General features: G+C 42.1%; 1 pseudogene; it reads right to left on the bottom strand.

The window, feature by feature from the left end:
- Positions 1-6,007: 6,007 nt before the first annotated feature.
- Positions 6,008-8,080, bottom strand: LOC112660833 (calcium load-activated calcium channel-like; annotated as a pseudogene).
- Positions 8,081-8,690: the final 610 nt, after the last annotated feature.

The raw sequence follows: 8,690 nt of genomic DNA, 5'->3' as shown, positions 1-8,690 counted from the left end.
CTTATGAGCTGTCCATGTGGGTCAGATTTGCAGCTCAAAATTCACAAAGGACCCCAAGATCAGTTCACATGTTCCCAATCCCACCCAGAAAGGAGTAAAGATGTTATAATGGTACAAGCCATTGTTTGAGTTTAAATTGGGGCTCTCTGCTAGCCCCCCAATCCCTTATCATGGTGGGCTAGAATCAGAGAAGGGAACATTCTCTCCATGAGCCTGGTGTCTTCTGAATGTGACAGGAGATGTGAGGGTGGAGGATAGAGGGAGATATCTGTGTCTTGTCAGAGTTAGAAATTGCCCAGAGCATCAGCATGCATCATCCATCCTTCCTCCACAGGTCCCTCGGTCTCTGCAGTGGCTCAAAGTCACAAAGACACAGCCTTCTCAAAACATTTACATTTCTGCCAGGCAAAGATTCATGTGACTTCAAATCCCAAAGTACACAGATTTTCATGGGAAGACTAAAAGAGGAACCCGATCATGTTGTAACAAAGTAACCAGTCTGGCCAAATGTCATTGAAAAAATTAGAGTCCTTGCTTTACTCAGGTGGGTTTTCGTTTTGGAATCCTACATGTATCAGTTTCCTAACTTCACTGACGATGTCTGATTAGAGCTTTATTTAAAGAAAATAGAAGGCAATGCCGACTTTATTTCCCTGTTTCTGCCTAGAGTACAGAAGGAGGTCACCATGAACAGACCTACGAAACTTGATAATGGGACCAATACTCACAAAAGGGTGTTGGGAAGCCAACTTGACTCAGTGACCTCTGAAGCTACTGAGGAAGATGCTATCACCTGAGCTCTGCTTCAGAAATATTCTCTCTGGGTATCTGGGTGGCTCTTGAGTGTCTTACTCTTGATTTTAGCTTAGGTCCTGATCTCAGAGTCATGAGATCAATCCCCACATTGGGCTCCGAGCTCAGCAGGGAGTCTGGTTGAGATTCTCTCTCTCCCTCTGCCCGTCCCCTCCAAAATAAATAAATAAATCTAAAAAAAAGAAAGAAAGAAACATTCTCTCACAGTCTACTACTGAAAACACACACACGCCTACTACCCTGCCCCCAGGAGGATTACTTATGCTGTCCTTCACGTGCCAAAGGAACAATCCTCGATGTTCCTCCCCATTAAATACTTTGGCCAGAAGCCTAAATTCATGAAAAGCATACTTATCTATTCACAGTTCCATCCATTTTATTAAATTTGAAAGTGAGAACAAAACATGTACATTCAATATACATGTATACATTAATAAATAGAACACTTTTGTACTGCTGGTCCTGATGTTAAAATATTCTAATAATTAGAATATTCTTTTTTAAGAATGAGATCTTGCCATTTGCAATGATGTGGATGGAACTAGAGTGTATTATGCCAAGTGAAATAAGTCAGAAAAGGATAAATACCATATAATTTCACTCATATGTGGAATTTAAGGAACAAAACAGATGAACATAAGGGAAGGGAAGGAAAGATGTAGTAAGATGAACATTGAGAAGGAGGCAAATGATAAAAGATGCTGAACTCTAGGAAACAAATGGAGGGTTGCTGGAGGGGAGGTGGGTGGGGAGATGGGGTAATTGAGTGTTGTGCATTAAGGAGGACCCTTGATGTCATGAGTACTGGGTATTATATGCAACTAATGAATCACTGAATTCTACCTCTGAAACTAATAATAAAAATAAAATAAATTTTTAAAAAACTTTAAAGAATATTCTTTTTAATCAGAGGGAAGATCTGAGGCTTTCTATTTGGGTTTTGATCATTGTTCAACACACGTCCTAATGATGATGAACTACAGTAAAATGGGTCTCATCTGACCAATGGATGAGTGTTACAGAAAGGTGGTGGGAAATGGGGCGGAGGATAGGAGTGGAATGGAGGCAGTGAGATGCTCTGAACCAGTCACACCACATGGCAACACACAGACCCTACCACCCTATATCTAGAGACAGTATTCAGCAAAAGTTTTGTGTGATAACATGTAAATTCAGAATTGTTCAGTTTTGCTTAATTCTGAATTAGAGTATGCTACCTGTATTTCTCAAGACCCACCAGACACTGGCATTTCCATCTGCTAATGTGAACTATGAATATCTGAGTGGTCCTTGTGAGGAGAAGGATATTTTTCTAAGATTTTATTTATTTATTCATGAGAGACACAAAGAGGGAGGCAGAGACACAGACAGAGGGAGAAGCAGGCTCCTCGCAGGGAGCCTGATGCGAGACTCAATCCTGGGACTGGGATCATGCCCTGAGCCAAAGGCAGATGCTCAATCGCTGAGCCACCCAGGCATCCTGAGAAGGATATTTCTAAAAAGATGTATGAGGGTCCAAGATACAGGGTCACGCTACGGTCCTACCCCACTAATGGAGCTAATGCTTTGAAAATTAAAGGTTGCCCATAGGGGCACTTTGCTGGATATCCTCAATGATGGAATAAAGAATAAATACTTATTCTCTAATGGTGGATATGATTTGTAGAGGTAATCAAAGGAAAACAGTAGGATATGAAGGTTAGGAAACAGGGTTCTTTCTGAGTAGTGTTTGGCTTCAGTGCAATAAAGTTGTCCCACGGGACAACTCCCTTCTGTAGAAGGCAATGTCACCTCCTCTCATATTCCACTGATGAAAACTAGTCATGGCCCCACTTGTTGGAGGGACCAGCACTAGCTATGCACCATAGAAGAAGAGATTTTCACAAGCACAAAGGACCAGATCACTCCCAATCTGGCCAGAACTCGTCCTCTGAATGAAACCTGCAGCCAGGGCAAGTGAAGCTGGGGAAGCAACAACACTTCTAAAGCTATGTTCACATGGACAATTGATCAGATCGGTGAAAAAACAAGCAGATCTGCAGTACTCCAGATATCTCAAATATGCACACTTAGATTTATCTACTTGTCCAAACACCAAACCCCATGTTGTCTTTGCCCACTCTGTTGAGTCTGCCCAGAAATCTACTCAAGATCCCCTTTAGGAGTCCTGGACCAGAGCCCCACCTCCACAGACTCCCACGGTCCTACCCTGGTGATTGCTGTAACGCAAACTGCTTTACTTCCAGATGTATGCAACCTTCATTGTGCTTCTGTGGTCCAACTCATGCAAAGAACCAGGTAGTTACTTTCCATTATATCTCATGAGCTCAGCTAGTGTTAAACAGACCTACCTGACTTTTCCCTGTATGTATACTTTCAGTTCTGTTTTTGGTACCAACCTGTTGTTACTTTTATATTTCATGCTCCACTTTAGCCCTCATCAATTTGCTCTCCTATATTATGTATACAAAATATCTCCAAATACGTATTTAAGAAAGTATCACACAGGTGGACTCTGGGTGGACAGAACTATCTGGGAGGAAAACTTGGGAATGTTTTTAGTGTCAAACCATATGAGCCAATATCAAATCAAAAAGCACTTTTGCATGGAGAACTTTTAGGGCAGTGAAAATACTGTGTGTGATATTATTATGATGGATATGTATCATTACATTTGTCCAAACCCATGGAATATACCAATAATGTAAATTGTGGACTTAGTGAAATTATGCTGTGTTCTTGTACATCCATCAGTTGTAACAAATGCACTCCTCTGGTGGGGGGTTGTTGATGGTGCGTAAGGCCACATGTATCAGAGGACAGGAGGTATATATACAGGGAATCTCTGTAAGTTCTTCACAATTTTGTTGTGAACATTAAACTGCTCTAAAAAAGTAAATCTTTTTTAAAAGCCAGCAAAAAATACTCTGAAACAAAATAATGAAAAAGATTATCTGATTAACAGGGAGTCCCTGTTGGTGAGAAAGAGTGTGAGGGTAGAGGGGCCATCTGCCATCGGAAATAGAATCCCAGGGAAAGAGAGAGAGATGCTAAAAAATTTTTTAGACATATTTGTGGCATGATATGAATGTAACCACCTCCCTCCAACCTTCACCAAGAAACATTCAGTAAAAGTCTACAAAACCCATCAAAACCCCAGGGGTCAGTGATGTGGGGAAGCTGGAACACTTGTCACTTTTGGTGGGAATGTAAAATGGCAGTATAGCTATTATAAAAAAAAAAAAACAGTAAGACAGTTCCTCAAAAATTTAACATAGGATTACTACATGATCCAGTAATTACTCTGGTATATACCCAAAAGAATTAGAAGCAGAGTCTAAAAGAGACACTTATATACTCATGTTTGTAGCACATTATTTACAATAGCAAAAATGTGGAAGCAACTCAAGTGTTCATCAATGAGTGAATGGATAAATATGGTACATCCATTCAATGGAATACTACTCAGTCTTAAAGAGGCAGGGATTTCTCTTTCTTAAAAGATTTTATTTATTTACTCATGAAAGACACAGAGAGAGAGGCAGAGACATAGGCAGAGGGAGAAGTAGGCTCTTCACAGGAAGCCCAATGTAGGACTTGATCCCAGGACCCAGGATCATGCTAAGCCAAAGGCAGATGCTCAAATGCTGAGCCACCCATGTGTCCCAAGACAGGGATTTCTGATACATGCTTCACCATGGCTGAACCTTAAGGACATTATGCTAAGTGAAATGAGCTATTCACAAGACAAATACTGGATGATTCCACTTATACAAGATCCCTAGAGGAGTCAAATCCGTAGAAACAGACATGTAGAAATGGTAGTTTCCAGGGGCTGGAGTGGAAGTGGGGAGGAGAATGGGGAGTAATTGTTTAGTGGGTACAGAGTTTCAGTTTTGCAGATGAAAAGAGTTCTGGAGATGGATGGTGATGGGCTTACAGCACAATGTGAATGAACTTAACCCTGTTAAGATGTACACTCAGAAATGGTTGTGGTAAGTTTTACATTATGTGTATTTTACCATTATTTATATTTCTAAAGATTTCTTTCAAAATACTTTGTAAGGGCTGTGTGTGTGTGTCTGTGTGTGTGTGTGTGTTGGGTTGCATGAGGGATGTGGGAGACAAGGATGGGTGACAACTTTCTAAGCCCAGATTCAAAGCCAAGGCAAGATGAACCAGCTACCTTTGTGTGGCATCTCCAGGGCAAACCCCTTGGGCCAGTGATGAGCAATGGTCAGGTGGTTTATTTGACTCCAGAGGTATCCTGATCCTCCTCCAACAGGAGTGCCAACTCTGGGCACACAACAGGGTATCACACACTTCCTGGTAAACACAGGTAACTGCCCTCCTTGGGCCTACAGTGTGACTCCTGGCATCTTCCTTGTTATCTTCAAATAAGGCTTTCCTTAACTCCCTTCCCACATCTGCTCAGCCAGTTGGCCAGCAAATATTCAGTTACATTCCATGGGCCAGGCTCTGTGCAATAGTGAGAACTGAGAGGTGAGCTTGCCAGGGTCACTGCCTGTAAGAGGCTGCCACTCCAGCAGGTTAGACAGACAAGCAAACAAGCACCTGCAGTCAAGTACGAGGCACAGGATGATGAGTGGGTCCCAGGGGCTATGAGACCACTTGGTCTTGAGTGGCTGACCTCACCTACACGTCGGGGAGAGCATCCTGGAGGCAGTGACAATTATGCCCCAGCAGAGACCTCACATCCGACAGTCATTTAGGAGTTATCCCCACAAAAATTTAGGAGGAATGGGAGATGAGTAAGTAGGATGGAGCAACTCAAATGGAGAGCAGCACTGCAGAGGTCTAGAAGCAAGACAGCTTAGTGTGTTTGAGGAAACATGGAAAAACAGGTATAACTAAAGCAAAATGCACAAGGAAAAGTCAAAGTGAAATGTGAAGGCTCCATAGAGGTAGGCTGTAACCCAGGGCTGAGGGCTGCATCAGTCTGCTTCGAAGCAGTTGGTCATGGTGCCAAGGACAGGGAAACACAACCGAGAGTGTGTCACAAGAGCAACATGATCCCATTTGCATCTTTAAAAGAACCCTGGACCTGCATTGAGTGGGAGGAAAATGAGCTTGAATATGTGCAGACCAGTGTATTAGCTTCTCATGGCTGCTGTAACAAGTTACTACAAATTTGGTAGCTTAAAATCAAAGAGATACATTTATTCTTTCACAGTTCTTATTTTAAGATTTTATTTATTTATTTATTTTTAAAAAGATTTTATTTATTTATTTATTTATTTATTTATTTATTTATTCATGAAAAACACACATAGGGAGGCAGAGACACAGGCAGAGGGAGAAGCAGGCTCCCTGTGGGGAGCCCGACGTGGGATTTGATCCCAGGACCCCGGGATCACAACCTGAGCCGAAGGCAGACATTCAACCGCTGAGCACCCAGGCATCCCTATTTTTTCACAGTTCTGGAGGATAGAAGTGTGAAGTCAGTTTCACTGGGCTGAACTCAAGGTGTCAGGAGGACCATGGTCCCTCTGCTCCCTGCCTCTTCCAGCTTCTGGTGGTGGCCAGTGCTTGCTGGTTTGGAGCCCCCACCCCCAACACCAATCTCTGCTTCCATTTTCACATGGCCTTCTCTGCATGTGTCAACTGCCTCTGCCTTTTTCCTATAGGAACATTCCTGATGGCATCTGGCGTCTGGACAATCCAGGAAAATCTCCTCATCTTAAAAATCTTACCTTAAACCCTTACATATGGTTGGTAGGTGTATAAAATGGTACAGTCACTGTGGAAAACAGTAAAGAAGTTCCTCAAAAGATTAAAGAGATTATCATTTGATCCAGCAATTCCACTCCTGGCCCAAAGAATGAAAAGTCAGGACTTGAACGGGTACTTGTACACCCATATCATAACAGCATTATTCATAATAGCCAAGAGGTGGAAGCAATTCAAGTGTCCATCAATAGATGAATGGCTAAATAAAATTCAGTATATCCATACCATGGAATATCATTCAGTCTTTATTTTTTTTGAAATAGCTAAATTTTTGGCTTCTTTGGTCATATATTTGACTTGGAAACAATGTACAACAAATAGTTCCAATTAAGATATCACAAACTAAATTTTTCTTCCAGAATTCTAAATGCTCATGGAGAGCCAACTTCCATGATACATGGCACACAGCATACACTTGAGAGTCAGCCCCACAGAAAATATTCGTGTAAGCCAAACAAGAAAGATGCTATTTGTTTCTCATTACATAAACATCAGCTGAACTTATCTAACCAACAAACTTATTTTTTTAAATTAATCTGACTGAAAGTACTATCATGTTTTTGGGTGCCATTCTCATTAGAATCATATCCAAAAAGTCTAGAAATAACTCAGAACTAGAAAGTGGCCTAAGCCCTAAGGCTGTCTATGGCCCCCGCTACAAAATAGTTGCCAGTATAATTTGAATGTTTAAAAAGAATGACGGGAATTACAGGGTTCTTCTTGATTTCAAAAGAACTTTCCAGAAGGAGGTGGAGGGCCAAGAAATCCACCTGCCTGCTTGGTGGCAGCATGTGAAGGGGCAAGACCAAGAATCTTCTGGATGTTCTATCGAATTGACATGGTACAGAGAATATACAGAAAGATGAAGGAACAGTCTGTGGTATCATCCCCCAGCAGGTTTCAATGAGACAGTCCTTGGATATAGGAAAGAGGGGTGAAAGGGAGTTTTACCACCACTCTACCATCAAATATAGAATTGAACATTCCCATTAGGGCAGTAAAACAAAAGCCAGTTGCAAACATGGATTTCATTCGGACCATGGATAGGTCCCCATTGTTATTTTTCAGTTCCTCTTCTTGCCTCTCTATTTTCTTTTTTGTTGTTGTTGACCAGCTGACTCTTTTATTGTTTCCTTCTTCTTTTCCAATTTTTTACTCTGTTTTTCCACTTCCTCTTTGAGTCTCTTGTACTTGTCTGTCCTGTAAACCAGGACCCACATTATACCCTTGGCCAGAAGAGCTGTGCACATGGAGATAAAAACAATGAGCAGGGTGTCCGCAAATATGGTGCTCATCTCACACTTTCCTCTCTGCACTCCCACCCGCCGGGGGGAAGCACTCTCGAGAGCCCGCAAAAAATTAAACAACAACGACTTCCCTAGATTTCTGGACCACCCTCATTCAGTCTTTAAAAGGAGGGAAACTCTGACTCATGCCACAACATGGATGAATCCTGAGGATGTCATGCTAAGTGAAATAAGCCAGTGACAGAGGGAAAAATACTGTAGGATTCCACTTATATGAGGTGTCTAGAGAAGTCGAGTTCATAGAAACAGAAGGCAGAATGGGGGCTGGGCTGCCAAGGGCTGGAGTAGGGATCAGCGGAAAAGGCAGAGACTAAAGCACACAGAGTTTTAGTTTTGCAAGATAAAAAGAGCTCTGGAGATGGAATGTGATGATTGCACAACAGTATGAACATACATATGCCACTCTACACTTAAACATGATTAAGATGGTAACTTTCATGATGTGTATTTTACCACAATTTAAATTTTTCAAAAAAATTCTTAATCACATCTGCAAAAACTTTCCCATATAAGGTGTCATCTCAGGTTCCAGGAATTGGGACCTGATACTTTGGGGCCACCGTGCAGACCACTACATCCAGCTAGGAAGCTACTAGAGCTGTTCAGAGGAGATGTGACAGTGGCTTGGATTAGACACAGGCAGTGCAGCTTGATTCTGGAGCTCCTAAGAGGTACAGCCAGTGGTGCTTGGGGCAAAGGGAGGGAAGAGCCAAGCCTGGTCCCCCTCTACCTGGTTTCTGGCTGGGTGATGCACAGAACCCAGGAATGTTGAGAAAAGGACAATTAGGGGTGGGGGAAGCATCGAGATAAGTTTTAGAG

The sequence above is a fragment of the Canis lupus genome, chromosome 4 (genome assembly GCF_003254725.2).
Source record: "Canis lupus dingo isolate Sandy chromosome 4, ASM325472v2, whole genome shotgun sequence".
Taxonomy (NCBI): domain Eukaryota; kingdom Metazoa; phylum Chordata; class Mammalia; order Carnivora; family Canidae; genus Canis; species Canis lupus.
The sequence above is the reverse complement of the archived record's forward strand: the minus strand, read 5'-3'. Positions and strand labels throughout refer to the sequence as shown.